The following is a 20,100-nucleotide window of genomic DNA, read 5'->3' as shown; positions in this document are numbered from 1 at the left end:
GCGCCAAAGTCAATGCCTGGTGAACTGTAACAATGCCATTCACAAAATCAGGTTTTCCCTGACCGGGAATCAAACCCAGGCCGCACCTGTGAAAGCTCCAAATCCTAGCCACGAGACCATCAGGGACATACCTGCTGGGAAAACTGTTTCTTCCTCAATCTGTTAAGGGGTGGGCCATTGGGCAAATAATCATGCCCTCCACAAAATCAGGATTTCCCTGACCGGGAATCCAACCCGGGCCGTGGCGGTGAGAGCGCCAAATCCTAGCAACTAGACCATCAGGGATGCTGTGGTGCTAGAAACTGTTTCTCTGTCAATCATTTAAGGGGGTGGGCCATTTGGCAAAAGTCAATGCTTCGTGAACTGAACCAATGCCATTCACGAAATCAGGTGTTCCCTGACCGGGAATCGAACCCAGGCCGCAGCGGTGAAAGCACCAAATCCTAGCCACTAGACCATCAGGGATGTTGTGGTTCTAGCAACTGTTTCTCTGTCAATCAGTTAAGGGGATGGGCCATTGGGCAAAAGTCAATGCCTCGTGAACTCATGCCCTTCACAAAAGCAAGCATTCCCTGACCAGGAATCGAACCCGGCCCGTGGCGGTGAGAGCGCCAAATCCTAGCAACTAGACCATCAGGGACACAGCTGCTGGGAAAACTGTTTCTCCCTCAATCTGTTAAGCGGGTCACATCACGCCAAAAATGCCTCGTGAACTCAACTAGTGCCATTCACAAAAGCAAGCATTCCCTGACCGGGAATCGAACCTGGGCCGGGGCGGTGAGAGCGCCAAATCCTATCCCCTAGAGCATCAGCGATGCTGTGGTGCTAGAAACAGTTTTTCTGTCAATCAATTAAGGGGTGGGCCATTGGGCAAAAGTGAATGCCTCGTGAACTCATGCCCATCACAAAAGCAAGTATTCCCTGACTGGGAATCGAACCCGGGCCGTGGCAGTGAGAGCGCCAAATCCTAGCCACTAGACCATCAGGGACACAACTGCTGGGAGAACTGTTTCTCCCTCAATCTGTTAAGCGGGTCACATCACACCAAAATCAATGCTTCGTGAACTGAACCAATGCTATTCACAAAGTCAGGCGTTCCCTGGCCGAGAATCGAACCCGGGCCGTGGCGGTGAGAGCACCAAATGCTATCCACTAGACCATCAGGGATGCTGTGGTGCTAGAGACTGTTTCTCTGTCAATCATTTAAGGGGGTGAGCCATTGGGCAAAAGTCAATGCTTCGTGAACTGAACCACTGCCATTCACAAAATCAGGTGTTCCCTGACCGGGAATTGAACCCGGGCCACAGCAGTGAGAGCGCCAAATCCTAGCCACTAGACCATTAGGGACACAACTGCTGGGAGAACTGTTTCTCCCTCAATCTGTTAAGCGGGTCACATCACACCAAAATCAATGCCTCGTGAACTCAACTCGTGCCATTCACAAAAGCAAGTATTCCCTGACCGGTAATCGAACCCGGGCCGTGGCGGTGAGAGCGCCAAATCCTATCCACTAGACCATCAGGGACACAACTGCTGGGAGAACTGTTTCTCCCTCAATCTGTTAAGCGGGTCACGTCACACCAAAATCAATGCCTCGTGAACTGAACCACTGCCATTCACAAAATGAGGTGTTCCCTAACCGGGAATCGGACCCGGGCCGCAGCGGTGAAAGCACCAAATTCTAGCCACTAGACCATCAGGGATGTTGTTGTTCTAGAAACTGTTTCTCTGTCAATCATTTAAGGGGGTGAGCCATTGGGCAAAAGTCAATGCTTCGTGAACTGAACCACTGCCATTCACAAAACAGGGTGTTCCCTGACCGGGAATCTAACCCGGCCGCAGCGGTGAAAGCGCCAAATCCTAGCCACTAGACCATCAGGGATGTTGTGCTTCTAGAAACTGTTTCTCTGTCAATCAGTTAAGGGGTGGGCCATTGGGCAAAAGTCAATGCCTTGTGAACTCATGCCCTTCACAAAAGCAAGCATTCCCTGACTGGGAATCGAACCCGGGCCGCAGCGGTGAAAGCGCCAAATCCTAGCCACTAGACCATCAGGGATGTTGTGGTCCTAGAAACTGTTTCTCTGTCAATCAGTTAAGGGGGTGGGCCATGGGCAAAAGTCAATGCCTCGTGAACCAATGCCCTTCACAAAGGCAAGCATTCCCTGACCGGGAATCCAACCCGGGCCATGGCAGTGAGAGCGCCAAATCCTATCCACTAGACCATCAGGGACACAACTGCTGGGAGAACTGTTTCTCCCTCAATCTGTTTAGCGGGTCACATCACGCCAAAATCAATGCCTCGTGAACTCAGCTCGTGCCATTCACAAAAGCAAGCATTCCCTGACCGGGAATCGAAGCCGGGCCGTGGCGGTGAGAGCACCAAATCCTAGCCACTAGACCATCAGGGATGCTGTGGCACTAGAAACTGTTTCTCTGTCAATAATTTAAGGGGGTGAGCCATTGGGCAAAAGTCAATGCTTCGTGAACTGAACCACTGCCATTCACAAAATCAGGTGTTCCCTGACCGGGAATCGAACCCGGGCCGCAGCGGTGAAAGTGCCAAAACCTAGCCACTAGACCATCAGGGATGTTGTGGTTCTAGAAACTGTTTCTCTGTCAATCACTTAAGGGGGTGGGCCATTGCGCAAAAGTCAATGCTTCGTGAACTCATGCCCTTCACAAAAGCAAGCAGTCCCTGACCGGGAATCGAACCCAGACCGTGGCGGTGAGAGCACCAAATCCTAGCCACCAGACCATCAGGGGCACAACTGCTGGGAAAATTGTTTCTCCCTCAATCTTTTAAGCGGGTCACATCACGCCAAAATTAATGCCTCGTGAACTCAACTCGTGCCATTCACAAAAGCAAGCATTCCCTGACCTGGAATCAAACCCGGGCCGTGGCGGTGAGAGCGCCAAATCCTAGCCACTAGACCATCAGGGATGCTGTGGTACTAGAAACTGTTTGTCTGTCAATCATTTAAGGGGGTGGGCCATTGGGCAAAAGTCAATGATTCGTGAACTGAACCAATGCCATTCACCAAATCAGGTGTTCCCTGACCGGGAATCGAACCCGGGCCGCAGCGGTGAAAGCGCCAAATCCTAGTCACTAGACCATCAGGGATGTTATGGTTCTAGAAACTGTTTCTCTGTCAATCAGTTAAGGGGGTGGGCCATTGGGCAAAAGTCAATGCCTCGTGAACTCATGCCCTTCACAAAAGCAAGCATTCCCTGACCGGGAATCAAACCCGGGCCGTGGCAGTGAGAGCGCCAAATTCTATACACTAGACCATCAGGGATGTTGTGGTCCGAGAAACTGTTTCTCTGTCAATCAGTTAAGAGGGTGGGCCATTGGGCAAAAGTCAATGCCTCGTGAACCAATGCCCTTCACAAAGGCAAGTATTCCCTGACCGGGAATCCAACCCGGACCGTGGCAGTGAGAGCGCCTAAACCCTAGCCACAAGACCATCAGGGACACAACTGCTGGAAAAACTGTTTCTTCCTCAATCTGTTAAGGGGTGGGCCATTGGGCAAATAATCATGCCTTTCACAAAATCAGGATTTCCCTGACCGGGAATCGAACCCGGGCCGCGGCGGTGAGAGCGCCAAATCCTAGCCACTAGACCATCAGGGATGCTGTGGTACTAGAAACTGTTTGTCTGTCAATCATTTAAGGGGGTGAGCCATTGGGCAAAAGTCAATGCTTCGTGAACAACTGCCATTCACAAAATCAGGTGTTCCCTGACCGGGAATCGAACCCGGGCCGCAGCGGTGAAAGCGCCAAATCCTAGCCACTAGACCATCAGGGATGTTGTGCTTCTAGAAACAGTTTCTCTGTCAATCAGTTAAGGGGTGGGCCATGGGCAAAAGTCAATGCCTTGTGAACTCATGCCCTTCACAAAAGCAAGCATTCCCTGACTGGGAATCAAACCCGGGCCGCAGCGGTGAAAGCGCCAAATCCTAGCCACTAGACCATCAGGGATGTTGTGGTGCTAGAAACTGTTTCTCTGTCAATCAGTTAAGGGGTGGGCCATGGGCAAAAGTCAATGCCTTGTGAACTCATGCCCTTCACAAAAGCAAGCATTCCCTGACCGGGAATCGAACCCAGGCCGTGGCGGTGAGAGCGCCAAATCCTAGCCACTAGACCATCAGGGATGCTGTGGTACTAGAAACTGTTTGTCTGTCAATCATTTAAGGGGGTGGGCCATTGGGCAAAAGTCAATGCTTCGTGAACTGAACCAATGCCATTCACAAAATCAGGTGTTCCCTGACCGGGAATCGAACCCGGGCCACAGCGGTGAAAGCGCCAAATCCTAGCCACTAGACCATCAGGGATGTTGTGGTTCTAGAAACTGTTTCTCTGTCAATCAGTTAAGGGGGTGGGCCATTGGGCAAAAGTCAATGCCTCGTGAACTCATGCCCTTCACAAAAGCACGTATTCCCTGACCGGGAATCGAACCCGGGCCGTGGAGGTGAGAGCGCCAAATCCTATCCACTAGACCATCAGGGACACAACTGCTGGGAGAACTGTTTCTCCCTCAATCTGTTTAGCGGGTCACATCACGCCAAAATCAATGCCTCGTGAACTCAACTCGGGCCATTCACAAAAGCAAGCATTCCCTGACCGGGAATCGAACCCGGGCCGTGGCGGTGAGAGCGCCAAATCCTAGCCACTAGACCATCAGGGACACAACTGCTGGGAGAACTGTTTCTCCCTCAATCTGTTAAGCGGGTCACATCACGCCAAAATCAATGCCTCGTGAACTCAACTCGTGCCATTCACAAATGCAAGCATTCCCTGACCGGGAATCGAACCCGGGCCGTGGCGGTGAGAGCGCCAAATCCTAGCTACTAGACCATCAGGGATGCTGTGGTCCTAGAAACTGTTTCTCTGTCAATCATTTAAGGGGGTGGGCCATTGGGCAAAAGTCAATGCTTCGTGAAATGAACCAATGCCATTCACCAAATCAGGTGTTCTCTGACAGGGAATCGAACCCGGGCCACAGCGGTGAAAGCACCAAATCCTAGGCACTAGACCATCAGGGATGTTGTGGTTCTAGAAACTGTTTCTCTGTCAATCAGTTAAGGGGGTGGGCTATTGGGCAAAAGTCAATGCCTCGTGAACTCATGCCCTTCACAAAAGCAAGCATTCCCTGACCGGGAATCAAACCCGGGCCGTGGCACTGAGAGCACCAAATTCTAGCCACTAGACCATCAGGGACACAACTGCTGGGAGAACTGTTTCTCCCTCAATCTGTTAAGCGGGTCACATCACGCCAAAATCAATGCTTCGTGAACTCAACTCGTGCCATTCACAAAAGCAAGCATTCCCTGACCGGGAATCGAACCCGGGCCGTGGCGGTGAGAGCGCCAAATCCTAGCCACTAGACCATCAGGGATGCTGTGGTACTAGAAACTGTTTGTCTGTCAATCATTTAAGGGGGTGGGCCATTGGGCAAAAGTCAATGCTTCGTGAACTGAACCAATGCCATTCACAAAATCAGGTGTTCCCTGACCGGGAATCGAACCCGGGCCGTGGCGGTGAGAGCGCCAAATCCTATACACTAGACCATCAGGGACAAAACTGCTGGGAGAACTGTTTCTCCCTCAATCTGTTTAGCGGGTCACATCATGCCAAAATAAATGCCTCGTGAACTCAACTCGTGCCATTCACAAAAGCAAGCATTCGCTGACCGGGAATCGAACCCGGGCCGTGGCGGTGAGAGCGCCAAATCCTAGCCACTAGACCATCAGGGACACAACTGCTGGGAGAACTGTTTCTCCCTCAATCTGTTAAGCGGGTCACATCACGCCAAAATCAATGCCTCGTGAACTCAACTCGTGCCATTCACAAAAGCAAGCATTCCCTGACCGGGAATCAAACCCAGTCCGTGGCGGTGAGAGCGCCAAATCCTAGCCACTAGACCATCAGGGATGCTGTGGTGCTAGAAACTGTTTCTCTGTCAATCAGTTAAGGGGGTGGGCCATTGGGCAAAAGTCAATGCCTCGTGAACTCATGCCCTTCACAAAAGCAAGTATTCCCTGACCGGGAATCGAACCCGGGCCGTGGCGGTGAAAGCGCCAAATCCTAGCCACTAGACCATCAGGGATGTTGTGGTCCTAGAAACTGTTTCTCTGTCAATCAGTTAAGGGGGTGGGCCATGGGCAAAAGTCAATGCCTCGTGAACCAATGCCCTTCACAAAGGCAAGCATTCCCTGACCGGGAATCCAACCCGGGCCATGGCAGTGAGAGCGCCAAATCCTATCCACTAGACCATCAGGGACACAACTGCTGGGAGAACTGTTTCTCCCTCAATCTGTTTAGCGGGTCACATCACGCCAAAATCAATGCCTCGTGAACTCAGCTCGTGCCATTCACAAAAGCAAGCATTCCCTGACCGGGAATCGAAGCCAGGCCGTGGCGGTGAGAGCGCCAAATCCTAGCCACTAGACCATCAGGGATGCTGTGGCACTAGAAACTGTTTCTCTGTCAATAATTTAAGGGGGTGAGCCATTGGGCAAAAGTCAATGCTTCGTGAACTGAACCACTGCCATTCACAAAATCAGGTGTTCCCTGACCGGGAATCGAACCCGGGCCGCAGCGGTGAAAGTGCCAAAACCTAGCCACTAGACCATCAGGGATGTTGTGATTCTAGAAACTGTTTCTCTGTCAATCACTTAAGGGGGTGGGCCATTGCGCAAAAGTCAATGCTTCGTGAACTCATGCCCTTCACAAAAGCAAGCAGTCCCTGACCGGGAATCGAACCCAGACCGTGGCGGTGAGAGCACCAAATCCTAGCCACCAGACCATCAGGGGCACAACTGCTGGGAAAATTGTTTCTCCCTCAATCTTTTAAGCGGGTCACATCACGCCAAAATTAATGCCTCGTGAACTCAACTCGTGCCATTCACAAAAGCAAGCATTCCCTGACCTGGAATCGAACCCGGGCCGTGGCGGTGAGAGCGCCAAATCCTAGCCACTAGACCATCAGGGATGCTGTGGTACTAGAAACTGTTTGTCTGTCAATCATTTAAGGGGGTGGGCCATTGGGCAAAAGTCAATGCTTCGTGAACTGAACAAATGCCATTCACCAAATCAGGTGTTCCCTGACCGGGAATCGAACCCAGGCCGCAGCGGTGAAAGCGCCAAATCCTAGTCACTAGACCATCAGGGATGTTGTGGTTCTAGAAACTGTTTCTCTGTCAATCAGTTAAGGGGGTGGGCCATTGGGCAAAAGTCAATGCCTCGTGAACTCATGCCCTTCACAAAAGCAAGCATTCCCTGACCGGGAATCAAACCCGGGCCGTGGCAGTGAGAGCGCCAAATTCTATCCACTAGACCATCAGGGATGTTGTGGTCCGAGAAACTGTTTCTCTGTCAATCAGTTAAGGGGGTGGGCCATTGGGCAAAAGTCAATGCCTCGTGAACCAATGCCCTTCACAAAGGCAAGCATTCCCTGACCGGGAATCCAACCCGGACCGTGGCAGTGAGAGCGCCTAAACCCTAGCCACTAGAGACACAACTGCTGGGAGAACTGTTTCTCCCTCAATCTGTTAAGCGGGTCACATCACACCAAAATCAATGCCTCGTGAACTCAACTCGTGCCATTCACAAAAACAAGCATTCCCTGACCGGGAATCGAACCCGGGCCGTGGCGGTGAGAGCGCCGAATCCTAGCCACTAGACCATCAGGGATGCTGTGGTACTAGAAACTGTTTGTCTGTCAATCATTTAAGGGGGTGGGCCATTGGGCAAAAGTCAATGCTTCGTGAACTGAACCAATGCCATTCACAAAATCAGGTGTTCCCTGACCGGGAATCGAACCCAGGCCGCACCTGTGAAAGCTCCAAACCCTAGCCACAAGACCATCAGGGACACAACTGCTGGAAAAACTGTTTCTTCCTCAATCTGTTAAGGGGTGGGCCATTGGGCAAATAATCATGCCTTTCACAAAATCAGGATTTCCCTGACCGGGAATCGAACCCGGGCCGCGGCGGTGAGAGCGCCAAATCCTAGCCACTAGACCATCAGGGATGCTGTGGTACTAGAAACTGTTTGTCTGTCAATCATTTAAGGGGGTGAGCCATTGGGCAAAAGTGAATGCTTCGTGAACAACTGCCATTCACAAAATCAGGTGTTCCCTGACCGGGAATCGAACCCGGGCCGCAGCGGTGAAAGCGCCAAATCCTAGCCACTAGACCATCAGGGATGTTGTGCTTCTAGAAACAGTTTCTCTGTCAATCAGTTAAGGGGTGGGCCATGGGCAAAAGTCAATGCCTTGTGAACTCATGCCCTTCACAAAAGAAGGCATTCCCTGACTGGGAATCAAACCCGGGCCGCAGCGGTGAAAGCGCCAAATCCTAGCCACTAGACCATCAGGGATGTTGTGGTGCTAGAAACTGTTTCTCTGTCAATCAGTTAAGGGGTGGGCCATGGGCAAAAGTCAATGCCTTGTGAACTCATGCCCTTCACAAAAGCAAGCATTCCCTGACCGGGAATCGAACCCAGGCCGTGGCGGTGAGAGCGCCAAATCCTAGCCACTAGACCATCAGGGATGCTGTGGTACTAGAAACTGTTTGTCTGTCAATCATTTAAGGGGGTGGGCCATTGGGCAAAAGTCAATGCTTCGTGAACTGAACCAATGCCATTCACAAAATCAGGTGTTCCCTGACCGGGAATCGAACCCGGGCCGCAGCGGTGAAAGCGCCAAATCCTAGCCACTAGACCATCAGGGATGTTGTGGTTCTAGAAACTGTTTCTCTGTCAATCAGTTAAGGGGGTGGGCCATTGGGCAAAAGTCAATGCCTCGTGAACTCATGCCCTTCACAAAAGCACGTATTCCCTGACCGGGAATCGAACCCGGGCCGTGGAGGTGAGAGCGCCAAATCCTATCCACTAGACCATCAGGGACACAACTGCTGGGAGAACTGTTTCTCCCTCAATCTGTTTAGCGGGTCACATCACGCCAAAATCAATGCCTCGTGAACTCAACTCGGGCCATTCACAAAAGCAAGCATTCCCTGACCGGGAATCGAACCCGGGCCGTGGCAGTGAGAGCGCCAAATCCTAGCCACTAGACCATCAGGGACACAACTGCTGGGAGAACTGTTTCTCCCTCAATCTGTTAAGCGGGTCACATCACGCCAAAATCAATGCCTCGTGAACTCAACTCGTGCCATTCACAAATGCAAGCATTCCCTGACCGGGAATCGAACCCGGGCCGTGGCGGTGAGAGCGCCAAATCCTAGCCACTAGACCATCAGGGATGCTGTGGTCCTAGAAACTGTTTCTCTGTCAATCATTTAAGGGGGTGGGCCATTGGGCAAAAGTCAATGCTTCGTGAAATGAACCAATGCCATTCACCAAATCAGGTGTTCTCTGACCGGGAATCGAACCCGAGCCACAGCGGTGAAAGCACCAAATCCTAGGCACTAGACCATCAGGGATGTTGTGGTTCTAGAAACTGTTTCTCTGTCAATCAGTTAAGGGGGTGGGCTATTGGGCAAAAGTCAATGCCTCGTGAACTCATGCCCTTCACAAAAGCAAGCATTCCCTGACCGGGAATCAAACCCGGGCCGTGGCACTGAGAGCACCAAATTCTAGCCACTAGACCATCAGGGACACAACTGCTGGGAGAACTGTTTCTCCCTCAATCTGTTAAGCGGGTCACATCACGCCAAAATCAATGCTTCGTGAACTCAACTCGTGCCATTCACAAAAGCAAGCATTCCCTGACCGGGAATCGAACCCGGGCCGTGGCGGTGAGAGCGCCAAATCCTAGCCACTAGACCATCAGGGATGCTGTGGTACTAGAAACTGTTTGTCTGTCAATCATTTAAGGGGGTGGGCCATTGGGCAAAAGTCAATGCTTCGTGAACTGAACCAATGCCATTCACAAAATCAGGTGTTCCCTGACCGGGAATCGAACCCGGGCCGCAGCAGTGAAAGCGCCAAATCCTAGTCACTAGACCATCAGGGATGTTGTGGTTCTAGAAACTGTTTCTCTGTCAATCAGTTAAGGGGGTGGGCCATTGGGCAAAAGTCAATGCCTCGTGAACTCATGCCCTTCACAAAAGCAAGTATTCCCTGACCGGGAATCGAACCCGGGCCGTGGCGGTGAGAGCGCCAAATCCTATCCACTAGACCATCAGGGACACAACTGCTGGGAGAACTGTTTCTCCCTCAATCTGTTTAGCGGGTCACATCACGCCAAAATCAATGCCTCGTGAACTCAACTCGTGCCATTCACAAAAGCAAGCATTCCCTGACCGGGAATCGAACCCGGGCCGTGGCGGTGAGAGCGCCAAATCCTAGCCACTAGACCATCAGGGATGCTGTGGCACTAGAAACTGTTTCTCTGTCAATCATTTAAGGGGGTGAGCCATTGGGCAAAAGTAAATGCTTCGTGAACTGAACCACTGCCATTCACAAAATCAGGTGTTCCCTGACCGGGAATCGAACCCGGGCCGCACCTGTGAAAGCTCCAAACCCTAGCCACAAGACCATCAGGGACACAACTGCTGGGAAAACTGTTTCTTCCTCAATCTGTTAAGGGGTGGGCCATTGGGCAAATAATCATGCCTTTCACAAAATCAGGATTTCCCTGACCGGGAATCGAACCCGGGCCACGGCGGTGAAAGCGCCAAATCCTAGCCACTAGACCATCAGGGATGCTGTGGCACTAGAAACTGTTTCTCTGTCAATCATTTAAGGGGGTGAGCCATTGGGCAAAAGTCAACGCTTCGTGAACAACTGCCATTCACAAAATCAGGTGTTCCCTGACCGGGAATCGAACCCGGGCCGCAGCGGTGAAAGCGCCAAATCCTAGCCACTAGACCATCAGGGATGTTGTGCTTCTAGAAACAGTTTCTCTGTCAATCAGTTAAGGGGTGGGCCATGGGCAAAAGTCAATGCCTTGTGAACTCATGCCCTTCACAAAAGCAAGCATTCCCTGACTGGGAATCAAACCCGGGCCGCAGCGGTGAAAGCGCCAAATCCTAGCCACTAGACCATCAGGGATGTTGTGGTGCTAGAAACTGTTTCTCTGTCAATCAGTTAAGGGGTGGGCCATGGGCAAAAGTCAATGCCTTGTGAACTCATGCCCTTCACAAAAGCAAGAATTCCCTGACCGGGAATCGAACCCAGGCCGTGGCGGTGAGAGCGCCAAATCCTAGCCACTAGACCATCAGGGATGCTGTGGTACTAGAAACTGTTTGTCTGTCAATCATTTAAGGGGGTGGGCCATTGGGCAAAAGTCAATGCTTCGTGAACTGAACCAATGCCATTCACAAAATCAGGTGTTCCCTGACCGGGAATCGAACCCGGGCCGCAGCGGTGAAAGCGCCAAATCCTAGCCACTAGACCATCAGGGATGTTGTGGTTCTAGAAACTGTTTCTCTGTCAATCAGTTAAGGGGGTGGGCCATTGGGCAAAAGTCAATGCCTCGTGAACTCATGCCCTTCACAAAAGCACGTATTCCCTGACCGGGAATCGAACCCGGGCCGTGGAGGTGAGAGCGCCAAATCCTATCCACTAGACCATCAGGGACACAACTGCTGGGAGAACTGTTTCTCCCTCAATCTGTTTAGCGGGTCACATCACGCCAAAATCAATGCCTCGTGAACTCAACTCGGGCAATTCACAAAAGCAAGAATTCCCTGACCGGGAATCGAACCCGGGCCGCGGCGGTGAAAGCGCCAAATCCTAGCCACTAGACCATCAGGGATGCTGTGGCACTAGAAACTGTTTCTCTGTCAATCATTTAAGGGGGTGAGCCATTGGGCAAAAGTCAACGCTTCGTGAACAACTGCCATTCACAAAATCAGGTGTTCCCTGACCGGGAATCGAACCCGGGCTGCAGCGGTGAAAGCGCCAAATCCTAGCCACTAGACCATCAGGGATGTTGTGGTGCTAGAAACTGTTTCTCTGTCAATCAGTTAAGGGGGTGGGCCATGGGCAAAAGTCAATGCCTCGTGAACCAATGCCCTTCACAAAGGCAAGCATTCCCTGACCGGGAATCCAACCCGGGCCGTGGCAGTGAGAGCGCCAAATCCTAGCCACTAGACCATCAGGGACACAACTGCTGGGAAAACTGTTTCTCCCTCAATCTGTTAAGCGGGTCACATCACACCAAAATCAATGCCTCGTGAACCCATGCCCTTCACAAAAGCAAGCATTCCCTGACCGGGAATCAAACCCGGGCCGTGGCGGTGAGAGCGCCAAATCCTAGCCACTAGACCATCAGGGATGCTGTGGTACTAGAAACTGTTTCTCTGTCAATCATTTAAGGGGGTGGGCCATTGGGCAAAAGTCAATGCTTCGTGAACTGAACCACTGCCATTCACAAAATCAGATGTTCCCTGACCGGGAATTGAACCCGGGCCGCAGCGGTGAAAGCGCCAAATCCTAGCCACTAGACCATCAGGGATGTTGTGGTCCTAGAAACTGTTTCTCTGTCAATCAGTTAAGGAGGTGGGCCATTGGGCAAAAGTCAATGCCTTGTGAACTCATGCCCTTCACAAAAGCAAGCATTCCCTGACCCGGAATCGAACCCGGGCCGCAGCGGTGAAAGCGCCAAATCCTAGGCACTAGACCATCAGGGATGTTGTGGTTCTAGAAACTGTTTCTCTGTCAATCAGTTAAGGGGGTGGGCCATTGGGCAAAAGTCAATGCCTCGTGAACTCATGTCCTTCACAAAAGCAAGCATTCCCTGACCGGGAATCAAACCCGGGCCGTGGCAGTGAGAGCACCAAATTCTAGGCACTAGACCATCAGGGACACAACTGCTGGGAGAACTGTTTCTCCCTCAATCTGTTAAGCGGGTCACATCACGCCAAAATCAATGCTTCGTGAACTCAACTCGTGCCATTCACAAAAGCAAGCATTCCCTGACCGGGAATCGAACCCAGGCCGTGGCGGTGAGAGCGCCAAATCCTAGGCACTAGACCATCAGGGATGCTGTGGTACTAGAAACTGTTTGTCTGTCAATCATTTAAGGGGGTGGGCCATTGGGCAAAAGTCAATGCTTCGTGAACTGAACCAATGCCATTCACAAAATCAGGTGTTCCCTGACCGGGAATCGAACCCGGGCCGTGGCGGTGAGAGCGCCAAATCCTATACACTAGACCATCAGGGACAAAACTGCTGGGAGAACTGTTTCTCCCTCAATCTGTTTAGCGGGTCACATCATGCCAAAATAAATGCCTCGTGAACTCAACTCGTGCCATTCACAAAAGCAAGCATTCGCTGACCGGGAATCGAACCCGGGCCGTGGCGGTGAGAGCGCCAAATCCTAGCCACTAGACCATCAGGGACACAACTGCTGGGAGAACTGTTTCTCCCTCAATCTGTTAAGCGGGTCACATCACGCCAAAATCAATGCCTCGTGAACTCAACTCGTGCCATTCACAAAAGCAAGCATTCCCTGACCGGGAATCGAACCCAGGCCGTGGCGGTGAGAGCGCCAAATCCTAGCCACTAGACCATCAGGGATGCTGTGGCACTAGAAACTGTTTCTCTGTCAATCAGTTAAGGGGGTGGGCCATTGGGCAAAAGTCAATGCCTCGTGAACTCATGCCCTTCACAAAAGCAAGTATTCCCTGACCGGGAATCGAACCCGGGCCGCAGCGGTGAAAGCGCCAAATCCTAGGCACTAGACCATCAGGGATGTTGTGGTTCTAGAAACTGTTTCTCTGTCAATCAGTTAAGGGGGTGGGCCATTGCGCAAAAGTCAATGCTTCGTGAACTCATGCCCTTCACAAAAGCAAGCAGTCCCTGACCGGGAATCCAACCCGGGCCGTGGCAGTGAGAGCGCCAAATCCTAGCCACTAGACCATCAGGGACACAACTGCTGGGAAAACTGTTTCTCCCTCAATCTGTTAAGCGGGTCACATCACACCAAAATCAATGCCTCGTGAACCCATGCCCTTCACAAAAGCAAGCATTCCCTGACCGGGAATCAAACCCGGGCCGTGGCGGTGAGAGCGCCAAATCCTAGCCACTAGACCATCAGGGATGCTGTGGTACTAGAAACTGTTTCTCTGTCAATCATTTAAGGGGGTGGGCCATTGGGCAAAAGTCAATGCCTCGTGAACTCATGCCCTTCACAAAAGCAAGCATTCCCTGACCGGGAATCAAACCCGGGCCGTGGCAGTGAGAGCGCCAAATTCTATCCACTAGACCATCAGGGATGTTGTGGTCCGAGAAACTGTTTCTCTGTCAATCAGTTAAGGGGGTGGGCCATTGGGCAAAAGTCAATGCCTCGTGAACCAATGCCCTTCACAAAGGCAAGCATTCCCTGACCGGGAATCCAACCCGGACCGTGGCAGTGAGAGCGCCTAAACCCTAGCCACTAGACCAGCAGGGACACAACTGCTGGGAGAACTGTTTCTCCCTCAATCTGTTAAGCGGGTGACATCACACCAAAATCAATGCCTCGTGAACTCAACTCGTGCCATTCACAAAAACAAGCATTCCCTGACCGGGAATCGAACCCGGGCCGTGGCGGTGAGAGCGCCAAATCCTAGCCACTAGACCATCAGGGATGCTGTGGTACTAGAAACTGTTTGTCTGTCAATCATTTAAGGGGGTGGGCCATTGGGCAAAAGTCAATGCTTCGTGAACTGAACCAATGCCATTCACAAAATCAGGTGTTCCCTGACCGGGAATCGAACCCAGGCCGCACCTGTGAAAGCTCCAAACCCTAGCCACAAGACCATCAGGGACACAACTGCTGGAAAAACTGTTTCTTCCTCAATCTGTTAAGGGGTGGGCCATTGGGCAAATAATCATGCCTTTCACAAAATCAGGATTTCCCTGACCGGGAATCGAACCCGGGCCGCGGCGGTGAAAGCGCCAAATCCTAGCCACTAGACCATCAGGGATGCTGTGGCACTAGAAACTGTTTCTCTGTCAATCATTTAAGGGGGTGAGCCATTGGGCAAAAGTCAATGCTTCGTGAACAACTGCCATTCACAAAATCAGGTGTTCCCTGACCGGGAATCGAACCCGGGCCGCAGCGGTGAAAGCGCCAAATCCTAGCCACTAGACCATCAGGGATGTTGTGCTTCTAGAAACAGTTTCTCTGTCAATCAGTTAAGGGGTGGGCCATGGGCAAAAGTCAATGCCTTGTGAACTCATGCCCTTCACAAAAGCAAGCATTCCCTGACTGGGAATCAAACCCGGGCCGCAGCGGTGAAAGCGCCAAATCCTAGCCACTAGACCATCAGGGATGTTGTGGTGCTAGAAACTGTTTCTCTGTCAATCAGTTAAGGGGTGGGCCATGGGCAAAAGTCAATGCCTTGTGAACTCATGCCCTTCACAAAAGCAAGCATTCCCTGACCGGGAATCGAACCCAGGCCGTGGCGGTGAGAGCGCCAAATCCTAGCCACTAGACCATCAGGGATGCTGTGGTACTAGAAACTGTTTGTCTGTCAATCATTTAAGTGGGTGGGCCATTGGGCAAAAGTCAATGCTTCGTGAACTGAACCAATGCCATTCACAAAATCAGGTGTTCCCTGACCGGGAATCGAACCCGGGCCGCAGCGGTGAAAGCGCCAAATCCTAGCCACTAGACCATCAGGGATGTTGTGGTTCTAGAAACTGTTTCTCTGTCAATCAGTTAAGGGGGTGGGCCATTGGGCAAAAGTCAATGCCTCGTGAACTCATGCCCTTCACAAAAGAAAGTATTCCCTGACCGGGAATCGAACCCGGGCCGTGGAGGTGAGAGCGCAAAATCCTATTCACTAGACCATCAGGGACACAACTGCTGGGAGAACTGTTTCTCCCTCAATCTGTTTAGCGGGTCACATCACGCCAAAATCAATGCCTCGTGAACTCAACTCGGGCCATTCACAAAAGCAAGCATTCCCTGACTGGGAATCGAACCCGGGCCGTGGCGGTGAGAGCGCCAAATCCTAGCCACTAGACCATCAGGGACACAACTGCTGGGAGAACTGTTTCTCCCTCAATCTGTTAAGCGGGTCACATCACGCCAAAGTCAATGCTTCGTGAACTGAACCATTGCCATTCACAAAATCAGGTGTTCCCTGACCGGGAATCGAACCCGGGCCGTGGCGGTGAGAGCGCCAAATCCTAGCCACTAGACCATCAGGGACACAACTGCTGGGAGAACTGTTTCTCCCTCAATCTGTTAAGCGGGTCACATCACGCCAAAGTCAATGCTTTGTGAACTGAACCAATGCCATTCACAAAATCAGGTGTTCCCTGACCGGGAATCGAACCCGGGCCGCAGCGGTGAAAGCGCCAAATCCTAGCCACTAGACCATCAGGGATGTTGTGGTTCTAGAAACTGTTTCTCTGTCAATCAGTTAAGGGGGTGGGCCATTGGGCAAAAGTCAATGCCTCGTGAACTCATGCCCTTCACAAAAGCAAGTATTCCCTGACCGGGAATCGAACCCGGGCCGTGGCGGTGAAAGCGCCAAATCCTAGCCACTAGACCATCAGGGATGGTGTGGTCCTAGAAACTGTTTCTCTGTCAATCAGTTAAGGGGGTGGGCCATGGGCAAAAGTCAATGCCTCGTGAACCAATGCCCTTCACAAAGGCAAGCATTCCCTGACCGGGAATCCAACCCGGGCCATGGCAGTGAGAGCGCCAAATCCTATCCACTAGACCATCAGGGACACAACTGCTGGGAGAACTGTTTCTCCCTCAATCTGTTAAGCGGGTCACATCATGCCAAAATAAATGCCTCGTGAACTCAACTCGTGCCATTCACAAAAGCAAGCATTCGCTGACCGGGAATCGAACCCGGGCCGTGGCGGTGAGAGCGCCAAATCCTAGCCACTAGACCATCAGGGACACAACTGCTGGGAGAACTGTTTCTCCCTCAATCTGTTAAGCGGGTCACATCACGCCAAAATCAATGCCTCGTGAACTCAACTCGTGCCATTCACAAAAGCAAGCATTCCCTGACCGGGAATCGAACCCAGGCCGTGGCGGTGAGAGCGCCAAATCCTAGCCACTAGACCATCAGGGATGCTGTGGCACTAGAAACTGTTTGTCTGTCAATCAGTTAAGGGGGTGGGCCATTGGGCAAAAGTCAATGCCTCGTGAACTCATGCCCTTCACAAAAGCAAGTATTCCCTGACCGGGAATCGAACCCGGGCCGCAGCGGTGAAAGCGCCAAATCCTAGGCACTAGACCATCAGGGATGTTGTGGTTCTAGAAACTGTTTCTCTGTCAATCAGTTAAGGGGGTGGGCCATTGCGCAAAAGTCAATGCTTCGTGAACTCATGCCCTTCACAAAAGCAAGCAGTCCCTGACCGGGAATCCAACCCGGGCCGTGGCAGTGAGAGCGCCAAATCCTAGCCACTAGACCATCAGGGACACAACTGCTGGGAAAACTGTTTCTCCCTCAATCTGTTAAGCGGGTCACATCACACCAAAATCAATGCCTCGTGAACCCATGCCCTTCACAAAAGCAAGCATTCCCTGACCGGGAATCAAACCCGGGCCGTGGCGGTGAGAGCGCCAAATCCTAGCCACTAGACCATCAGGGATGCTGTGGTACTAGAAACTGTTTCTCTGTCAATCATTTAAGGGGGTGGGCCATTGGGCAAAAGTCAATGCCTCGTGAACTCATGCCCTTCACAAAAGCAAGCATTCCCTGACCGGGAATCAAACCCGGGCCGTGGCAGTGAGAGCGCCAAATTCTATCCACTAGACCATCAGGGATGTTGTGGTCCGAGAAACTGTTTCTCTGTCAATCAGTTAAGGGGGTGGGCCATTGGGCAAAAGTCAATGCCTCGTGAACCAATGCCCTTCACAAAGGCAAGCATTCCCTGACCGGGAATCCAACCCGGACCGTGGCAGTGAGAGCGCCTAAACCCTAGCCACTAGACCAGCAGGGACACAACTGCTGGGAGAACTGTTTCTCCCTCAATCTGTTAAGCGGGTGACATCACACCAAAATCAATGCCTCGTGAACTCAACTCGTGCCATTCACAAAAACAAGCATTCCCTGACCGGGAATCGAACCCGGGCCGTGGCGGTGAGAGCGCCAAATCCTAGCCACTAGACCATCAGGGATGCTGTGGTACTAGAAACTGTTTGTCTGTCAATCATTTAAGGGGGTGGGCCATTGGGCAAAAGTCAATGCTTCGTGAACTGAACCAATGCCATTCACAAAATCAGGTGTTCCCTGACCGGGAATCGAACCCAGGCCGCACCTGTGAAAGCTCCAAACCCTAGCCACAAGACCATCAGGGACACAACTGCTGGAAAAACTGTTTCTTCCTCAATCTGTTAAGGGGTGGGCCATTGGGCAAATAATCATGCCTTTCACAAAATCAGGATTTCCCTGACCGGGAATCGAACCCGGGCCGCGGCGGTGAAAGCGCCAAATCCTAGCCACTAGACCATCAGGGATGCTGTGGCACTAGAAACTGTTTCTCTGTCAATCATTTAAGGGGGTGAGCCATTGGGCAAAAGTCAATGCTTCGTGAACAACTGCCATTCACAAAATCAGGTGTTCCCTGACCGGGAATCGAACCCGGGCCGCAGCGGTGAAAGCGCCAAATCCTAGCCACTAGACCATCAGGGATGTTGTGCTTCTAGAAACAGTTTCTCTGTCAATCAGTTAAGGGGTGGGCCATGGGCAAAAGTCAATGCCTTGTGAACTCATGCCCTTCACAAAAGCAAGCATTCCCTGACTGGGAATCAAACCCGGGCCGCAGCGGTGAAAGCGCCAAATCCTAGCCACTAGACCATCAGGGATGTTGTGGTGCTAGAAACTGTTTCTCTGTCAATCAGTTAAGGGGTGGGCCATGGGCAAAAGTCAATGCCTTGTGAACTCATGCCCTTCACAAAAGCAAGCATTCCCTGACCGGGAATCGAACCCAGGCCGTGGCGGTGAGAGCGCCAAATCCTAGCCACTAGACCATCAGGGATGCTGTGGTACTAGAAACTGTTTGTCTGTCAATAATTTAAGTGGGTGGGCCATTGGGCAAAAGTCAATGCTTCGTGAACTGAACCAATGCCATTCACAAAATCAGGTGTTCCCTGACCGGGAATCGAACCCGGGCCGCAGCGGTGAAAGCGCCAAATCCTAGCCACTAGACCATCAGGGATGTTGTGGTTCTAGAAACTGTTTCTCTGTCAATCAGTTAAGGGGGTGGGCCATTGGGCAAAAGTCAATGCCTCGTGAACTCATGCCCTTCACAAAAGCAAGTATTCCCTGACCGGGAATCGAACCCGGGCCGTGGAGGTGAGAGCGCAAAATCCTATTCACTAGACCATCAGGGACACAACTGCTGGGAGAACTGTTTCTCCCTCAATCTGTTTAGCGGGTCACATCACGCCAAAATCAATGCCTCGTGAACTCAACTCGGGCCATTCACAAAAGCAAGCATTCCCTGACCGGGAATCGAACCCGGGCCGTGGCGGTGAGAGCGCCAAATCCTAGCCACTAGACCATCAGGGACACAACTGCTGGGAGAACTGTTTCTCCCTCAATCTGTTAAGCGGGTCACATCACGCCAAAGTCAATGCTTCGTGAACTGAACCATTGCCATTCACAGAATCAGGTGTTCCCTGACCGGGAATCGAACCCGGGCCGTGGCGGTGAGAGCGCCAAATCCTAGCCACTAGACCATCAGGGACACAACTGCTGGGAGAACTGTTTCTCCCTCAATCTGTTAAGCGGGTCACATCACGCCAAAGTCAATGCTTTGTGAACTGAACCAATGCCATTCACAAAATCAGGTGTTCCCTGACCGGGAATCGAACCCGGGCCGCAGCGGTGAAAGCGCCAAATCCTAGCCACTAGACCATCAGGGATGTTGTGGTTCTAGAAACTGTTTCTCTGTCAATCAGTTAAGGGGGTGGGCCATTGGGCAAAAGTCAATGCCTCGTGAACTCATGCCCTTCACAAAAGCAAGTATTCCCTGACCGGGAATCGAACCCGGGCCGTGGCGGTGAAAGCGCCAAATCCTAGCCACTAGACCATCAGGGATGGTGTGGTCCTAGAAACTGTTTCTCTGTCAATCAGTTAAGGGGGTGGGCCATGGGCAAAAGTCAATGCCTCGTGAACCAATGCCCTTCACAAAGGCAAGCATTCCCTGACCGGGAATCCAACCCGGGC

The 20,100-nt window shown here is 51.9% G+C and overlaps 61 non-coding genes across 61 annotated transcripts; all 61 read right to left on the bottom strand.

Moving 5' to 3' along the window:
• Positions 1–393: 393 nt before the first annotated feature.
• On the bottom strand, positions 394–465 carry trnae-uuc (transfer RNA glutamic acid (anticodon UUC)). Its single transcript has one exon. It is a non-coding gene; the product is annotated as a tRNA-Glu (tRNA).
• Positions 466–1,453: 988 nt separating this feature from the next.
• On the bottom strand, positions 1,454–1,525 carry trnae-cuc (transfer RNA glutamic acid (anticodon CUC)). The gene has a single exon. It is a non-coding gene; the product is annotated as a tRNA-Glu (tRNA).
• Positions 1,526–1,984: 459 nt separating this feature from the next.
• Positions 1,985–2,056, bottom strand: trnae-uuc (transfer RNA glutamic acid (anticodon UUC)). The gene has a single exon. It is a non-coding gene; the product is annotated as a tRNA-Glu (tRNA).
• Positions 2,057–3,049: 993 nt separating this feature from the next.
• Positions 3,050–3,121, bottom strand: trnae-uuc (transfer RNA glutamic acid (anticodon UUC)). Its single transcript has one exon. It is a non-coding gene; the product is annotated as a tRNA-Glu (tRNA).
• Positions 3,122–3,559: 438 nt separating this feature from the next.
• trnae-cuc (transfer RNA glutamic acid (anticodon CUC)) lies at positions 3,560–3,631 on the bottom strand. Its single transcript has one exon. It is a non-coding gene; the product is annotated as a tRNA-Glu (tRNA).
• Positions 3,632–3,734: 103 nt separating this feature from the next.
• On the bottom strand, positions 3,735–3,806 carry trnae-uuc (transfer RNA glutamic acid (anticodon UUC)). The gene has a single exon. It is a non-coding gene; the product is annotated as a tRNA-Glu (tRNA).
• Positions 3,807–4,080: 274 nt separating this feature from the next.
• On the bottom strand, positions 4,081–4,152 carry trnae-cuc (transfer RNA glutamic acid (anticodon CUC)). Its single transcript has one exon. It is a non-coding gene; the product is annotated as a tRNA-Glu (tRNA).
• Positions 4,153–4,260: 108 nt separating this feature from the next.
• Positions 4,261–4,332, bottom strand: trnae-uuc (transfer RNA glutamic acid (anticodon UUC)). The gene has a single exon. It is a non-coding gene; the product is annotated as a tRNA-Glu (tRNA).
• A 103-nt stretch (positions 4,333–4,435) lies between these two features.
• Positions 4,436–4,507, bottom strand: trnae-cuc (transfer RNA glutamic acid (anticodon CUC)). The gene has a single exon. It is a non-coding gene; the product is annotated as a tRNA-Glu (tRNA).
• Positions 4,508–4,613: 106 nt separating this feature from the next.
• Positions 4,614–4,685, bottom strand: trnae-cuc (transfer RNA glutamic acid (anticodon CUC)). Its single transcript has one exon. It is a non-coding gene; the product is annotated as a tRNA-Glu (tRNA).
• Positions 4,686–4,791: 106 nt separating this feature from the next.
• On the bottom strand, positions 4,792–4,863 carry trnae-cuc (transfer RNA glutamic acid (anticodon CUC)). Its single transcript has one exon. It is a non-coding gene; the product is annotated as a tRNA-Glu (tRNA).
• Positions 4,864–5,324: 461 nt separating this feature from the next.
• Positions 5,325–5,396, bottom strand: trnae-cuc (transfer RNA glutamic acid (anticodon CUC)). Its single transcript has one exon. It is a non-coding gene; the product is annotated as a tRNA-Glu (tRNA).
• Positions 5,397–5,504: 108 nt separating this feature from the next.
• trnae-cuc (transfer RNA glutamic acid (anticodon CUC)) lies at positions 5,505–5,576 on the bottom strand. The gene has a single exon. It is a non-coding gene; the product is annotated as a tRNA-Glu (tRNA).
• Positions 5,577–5,682: 106 nt separating this feature from the next.
• On the bottom strand, positions 5,683–5,754 carry trnae-cuc (transfer RNA glutamic acid (anticodon CUC)). The gene has a single exon. It is a non-coding gene; the product is annotated as a tRNA-Glu (tRNA).
• A 281-nt stretch (positions 5,755–6,035) lies between these two features.
• Positions 6,036–6,107, bottom strand: trnae-uuc (transfer RNA glutamic acid (anticodon UUC)). Its single transcript has one exon. It is a non-coding gene; the product is annotated as a tRNA-Glu (tRNA).
• A 1,514-nt stretch (positions 6,108–7,621) lies between these two features.
• trnae-cuc (transfer RNA glutamic acid (anticodon CUC)) lies at positions 7,622–7,693 on the bottom strand. The gene has a single exon. It is a non-coding gene; the product is annotated as a tRNA-Glu (tRNA).
• Positions 7,694–7,960: 267 nt separating this feature from the next.
• Positions 7,961–8,032, bottom strand: trnae-cuc (transfer RNA glutamic acid (anticodon CUC)). The gene has a single exon. It is a non-coding gene; the product is annotated as a tRNA-Glu (tRNA).
• Positions 8,033–8,135: 103 nt separating this feature from the next.
• Positions 8,136–8,207, bottom strand: trnae-uuc (transfer RNA glutamic acid (anticodon UUC)). The gene has a single exon. It is a non-coding gene; the product is annotated as a tRNA-Glu (tRNA).
• Positions 8,208–8,481: 274 nt separating this feature from the next.
• On the bottom strand, positions 8,482–8,553 carry trnae-cuc (transfer RNA glutamic acid (anticodon CUC)). The gene has a single exon. It is a non-coding gene; the product is annotated as a tRNA-Glu (tRNA).
• A 108-nt stretch (positions 8,554–8,661) lies between these two features.
• Positions 8,662–8,733, bottom strand: trnae-uuc (transfer RNA glutamic acid (anticodon UUC)). The gene has a single exon. It is a non-coding gene; the product is annotated as a tRNA-Glu (tRNA).
• Positions 8,734–8,836: 103 nt separating this feature from the next.
• trnae-cuc (transfer RNA glutamic acid (anticodon CUC)) lies at positions 8,837–8,908 on the bottom strand. Its single transcript has one exon. It is a non-coding gene; the product is annotated as a tRNA-Glu (tRNA).
• Positions 8,909–9,014: 106 nt separating this feature from the next.
• Positions 9,015–9,086, bottom strand: trnae-cuc (transfer RNA glutamic acid (anticodon CUC)). The gene has a single exon. It is a non-coding gene; the product is annotated as a tRNA-Glu (tRNA).
• A 106-nt stretch (positions 9,087–9,192) lies between these two features.
• Positions 9,193–9,264, bottom strand: trnae-cuc (transfer RNA glutamic acid (anticodon CUC)). Its single transcript has one exon. It is a non-coding gene; the product is annotated as a tRNA-Glu (tRNA).
• A 461-nt stretch (positions 9,265–9,725) lies between these two features.
• trnae-cuc (transfer RNA glutamic acid (anticodon CUC)) lies at positions 9,726–9,797 on the bottom strand. The gene has a single exon. It is a non-coding gene; the product is annotated as a tRNA-Glu (tRNA).
• Positions 9,798–10,080: 283 nt separating this feature from the next.
• On the bottom strand, positions 10,081–10,152 carry trnae-cuc (transfer RNA glutamic acid (anticodon CUC)). The gene has a single exon. It is a non-coding gene; the product is annotated as a tRNA-Glu (tRNA).
• Positions 10,153–10,258: 106 nt separating this feature from the next.
• Positions 10,259–10,330, bottom strand: trnae-cuc (transfer RNA glutamic acid (anticodon CUC)). Its single transcript has one exon. It is a non-coding gene; the product is annotated as a tRNA-Glu (tRNA).
• A 267-nt stretch (positions 10,331–10,597) lies between these two features.
• On the bottom strand, positions 10,598–10,669 carry trnae-uuc (transfer RNA glutamic acid (anticodon UUC)). The gene has a single exon. It is a non-coding gene; the product is annotated as a tRNA-Glu (tRNA).
• A 103-nt stretch (positions 10,670–10,772) lies between these two features.
• On the bottom strand, positions 10,773–10,844 carry trnae-uuc (transfer RNA glutamic acid (anticodon UUC)). The gene has a single exon. It is a non-coding gene; the product is annotated as a tRNA-Glu (tRNA).
• Positions 10,845–11,118: 274 nt separating this feature from the next.
• trnae-cuc (transfer RNA glutamic acid (anticodon CUC)) lies at positions 11,119–11,190 on the bottom strand. Its single transcript has one exon. It is a non-coding gene; the product is annotated as a tRNA-Glu (tRNA).
• A 108-nt stretch (positions 11,191–11,298) lies between these two features.
• Positions 11,299–11,370, bottom strand: trnae-uuc (transfer RNA glutamic acid (anticodon UUC)). The gene has a single exon. It is a non-coding gene; the product is annotated as a tRNA-Glu (tRNA).
• Positions 11,371–11,473: 103 nt separating this feature from the next.
• trnae-cuc (transfer RNA glutamic acid (anticodon CUC)) lies at positions 11,474–11,545 on the bottom strand. Its single transcript has one exon. It is a non-coding gene; the product is annotated as a tRNA-Glu (tRNA).
• A 106-nt stretch (positions 11,546–11,651) lies between these two features.
• trnae-uuc (transfer RNA glutamic acid (anticodon UUC)) lies at positions 11,652–11,723 on the bottom strand. Its single transcript has one exon. It is a non-coding gene; the product is annotated as a tRNA-Glu (tRNA).
• A 103-nt stretch (positions 11,724–11,826) lies between these two features.
• trnae-uuc (transfer RNA glutamic acid (anticodon UUC)) lies at positions 11,827–11,898 on the bottom strand. The gene has a single exon. It is a non-coding gene; the product is annotated as a tRNA-Glu (tRNA).
• Positions 11,899–12,173: 275 nt separating this feature from the next.
• Positions 12,174–12,245, bottom strand: trnae-cuc (transfer RNA glutamic acid (anticodon CUC)). The gene has a single exon. It is a non-coding gene; the product is annotated as a tRNA-Glu (tRNA).
• A 108-nt stretch (positions 12,246–12,353) lies between these two features.
• On the bottom strand, positions 12,354–12,425 carry trnae-uuc (transfer RNA glutamic acid (anticodon UUC)). The gene has a single exon. It is a non-coding gene; the product is annotated as a tRNA-Glu (tRNA).
• A 636-nt stretch (positions 12,426–13,061) lies between these two features.
• On the bottom strand, positions 13,062–13,133 carry trnae-cuc (transfer RNA glutamic acid (anticodon CUC)). The gene has a single exon. It is a non-coding gene; the product is annotated as a tRNA-Glu (tRNA).
• Positions 13,134–13,239: 106 nt separating this feature from the next.
• Positions 13,240–13,311, bottom strand: trnae-cuc (transfer RNA glutamic acid (anticodon CUC)). Its single transcript has one exon. It is a non-coding gene; the product is annotated as a tRNA-Glu (tRNA).
• Positions 13,312–13,417: 106 nt separating this feature from the next.
• On the bottom strand, positions 13,418–13,489 carry trnae-cuc (transfer RNA glutamic acid (anticodon CUC)). Its single transcript has one exon. It is a non-coding gene; the product is annotated as a tRNA-Glu (tRNA).
• Positions 13,490–13,592: 103 nt separating this feature from the next.
• Positions 13,593–13,664, bottom strand: trnae-uuc (transfer RNA glutamic acid (anticodon UUC)). The gene has a single exon. It is a non-coding gene; the product is annotated as a tRNA-Glu (tRNA).
• Positions 13,665–13,940: 276 nt separating this feature from the next.
• Positions 13,941–14,012, bottom strand: trnae-cuc (transfer RNA glutamic acid (anticodon CUC)). Its single transcript has one exon. It is a non-coding gene; the product is annotated as a tRNA-Glu (tRNA).
• Positions 14,013–14,469: 457 nt separating this feature from the next.
• trnae-cuc (transfer RNA glutamic acid (anticodon CUC)) lies at positions 14,470–14,541 on the bottom strand. The gene has a single exon. It is a non-coding gene; the product is annotated as a tRNA-Glu (tRNA).
• A 267-nt stretch (positions 14,542–14,808) lies between these two features.
• Positions 14,809–14,880, bottom strand: trnae-uuc (transfer RNA glutamic acid (anticodon UUC)). The gene has a single exon. It is a non-coding gene; the product is annotated as a tRNA-Glu (tRNA).
• Positions 14,881–14,983: 103 nt separating this feature from the next.
• trnae-uuc (transfer RNA glutamic acid (anticodon UUC)) lies at positions 14,984–15,055 on the bottom strand. The gene has a single exon. It is a non-coding gene; the product is annotated as a tRNA-Glu (tRNA).
• A 274-nt stretch (positions 15,056–15,329) lies between these two features.
• Positions 15,330–15,401, bottom strand: trnae-cuc (transfer RNA glutamic acid (anticodon CUC)). The gene has a single exon. It is a non-coding gene; the product is annotated as a tRNA-Glu (tRNA).
• Positions 15,402–15,509: 108 nt separating this feature from the next.
• Positions 15,510–15,581, bottom strand: trnae-uuc (transfer RNA glutamic acid (anticodon UUC)). Its single transcript has one exon. It is a non-coding gene; the product is annotated as a tRNA-Glu (tRNA).
• A 281-nt stretch (positions 15,582–15,862) lies between these two features.
• Positions 15,863–15,934, bottom strand: trnae-cuc (transfer RNA glutamic acid (anticodon CUC)). Its single transcript has one exon. It is a non-coding gene; the product is annotated as a tRNA-Glu (tRNA).
• Positions 15,935–16,040: 106 nt separating this feature from the next.
• On the bottom strand, positions 16,041–16,112 carry trnae-cuc (transfer RNA glutamic acid (anticodon CUC)). Its single transcript has one exon. It is a non-coding gene; the product is annotated as a tRNA-Glu (tRNA).
• Positions 16,113–16,218: 106 nt separating this feature from the next.
• trnae-uuc (transfer RNA glutamic acid (anticodon UUC)) lies at positions 16,219–16,290 on the bottom strand. Its single transcript has one exon. It is a non-coding gene; the product is annotated as a tRNA-Glu (tRNA).
• Positions 16,291–16,393: 103 nt separating this feature from the next.
• On the bottom strand, positions 16,394–16,465 carry trnae-uuc (transfer RNA glutamic acid (anticodon UUC)). Its single transcript has one exon. It is a non-coding gene; the product is annotated as a tRNA-Glu (tRNA).
• Positions 16,466–16,923: 458 nt separating this feature from the next.
• trnae-cuc (transfer RNA glutamic acid (anticodon CUC)) lies at positions 16,924–16,995 on the bottom strand. The gene has a single exon. It is a non-coding gene; the product is annotated as a tRNA-Glu (tRNA).
• Positions 16,996–17,098: 103 nt separating this feature from the next.
• Positions 17,099–17,170, bottom strand: trnae-uuc (transfer RNA glutamic acid (anticodon UUC)). The gene has a single exon. It is a non-coding gene; the product is annotated as a tRNA-Glu (tRNA).
• A 276-nt stretch (positions 17,171–17,446) lies between these two features.
• Positions 17,447–17,518, bottom strand: trnae-cuc (transfer RNA glutamic acid (anticodon CUC)). Its single transcript has one exon. It is a non-coding gene; the product is annotated as a tRNA-Glu (tRNA).
• A 457-nt stretch (positions 17,519–17,975) lies between these two features.
• trnae-cuc (transfer RNA glutamic acid (anticodon CUC)) lies at positions 17,976–18,047 on the bottom strand. The gene has a single exon. It is a non-coding gene; the product is annotated as a tRNA-Glu (tRNA).
• Positions 18,048–18,314: 267 nt separating this feature from the next.
• On the bottom strand, positions 18,315–18,386 carry trnae-uuc (transfer RNA glutamic acid (anticodon UUC)). The gene has a single exon. It is a non-coding gene; the product is annotated as a tRNA-Glu (tRNA).
• A 103-nt stretch (positions 18,387–18,489) lies between these two features.
• On the bottom strand, positions 18,490–18,561 carry trnae-uuc (transfer RNA glutamic acid (anticodon UUC)). Its single transcript has one exon. It is a non-coding gene; the product is annotated as a tRNA-Glu (tRNA).
• Positions 18,562–18,835: 274 nt separating this feature from the next.
• trnae-cuc (transfer RNA glutamic acid (anticodon CUC)) lies at positions 18,836–18,907 on the bottom strand. The gene has a single exon. It is a non-coding gene; the product is annotated as a tRNA-Glu (tRNA).
• A 108-nt stretch (positions 18,908–19,015) lies between these two features.
• On the bottom strand, positions 19,016–19,087 carry trnae-uuc (transfer RNA glutamic acid (anticodon UUC)). Its single transcript has one exon. It is a non-coding gene; the product is annotated as a tRNA-Glu (tRNA).
• Positions 19,088–19,368: 281 nt separating this feature from the next.
• trnae-cuc (transfer RNA glutamic acid (anticodon CUC)) lies at positions 19,369–19,440 on the bottom strand. The gene has a single exon. It is a non-coding gene; the product is annotated as a tRNA-Glu (tRNA).
• A 106-nt stretch (positions 19,441–19,546) lies between these two features.
• On the bottom strand, positions 19,547–19,618 carry trnae-cuc (transfer RNA glutamic acid (anticodon CUC)). Its single transcript has one exon. It is a non-coding gene; the product is annotated as a tRNA-Glu (tRNA).
• Positions 19,619–19,724: 106 nt separating this feature from the next.
• Positions 19,725–19,796, bottom strand: trnae-uuc (transfer RNA glutamic acid (anticodon UUC)). The gene has a single exon. It is a non-coding gene; the product is annotated as a tRNA-Glu (tRNA).
• A 103-nt stretch (positions 19,797–19,899) lies between these two features.
• trnae-uuc (transfer RNA glutamic acid (anticodon UUC)) lies at positions 19,900–19,971 on the bottom strand. The gene has a single exon. It is a non-coding gene; the product is annotated as a tRNA-Glu (tRNA).
• Positions 19,972–20,100: the final 129 nt, after the last annotated feature.

Source organism: Hippocampus guttulatus, chromosome 4, assembly GCF_054856545.1.
Source record: "Hippocampus guttulatus isolate MCC_2025c chromosome 4, RoL_Hgut_1.0, whole genome shotgun sequence".
NCBI lineage: Eukaryota > Metazoa > Chordata > Actinopteri > Syngnathiformes > Syngnathidae > Hippocampus > Hippocampus guttulatus.
The sequence above is the reverse complement of the archived record's forward strand: the minus strand, read 5'-3'. Positions and strand labels throughout refer to the sequence as shown.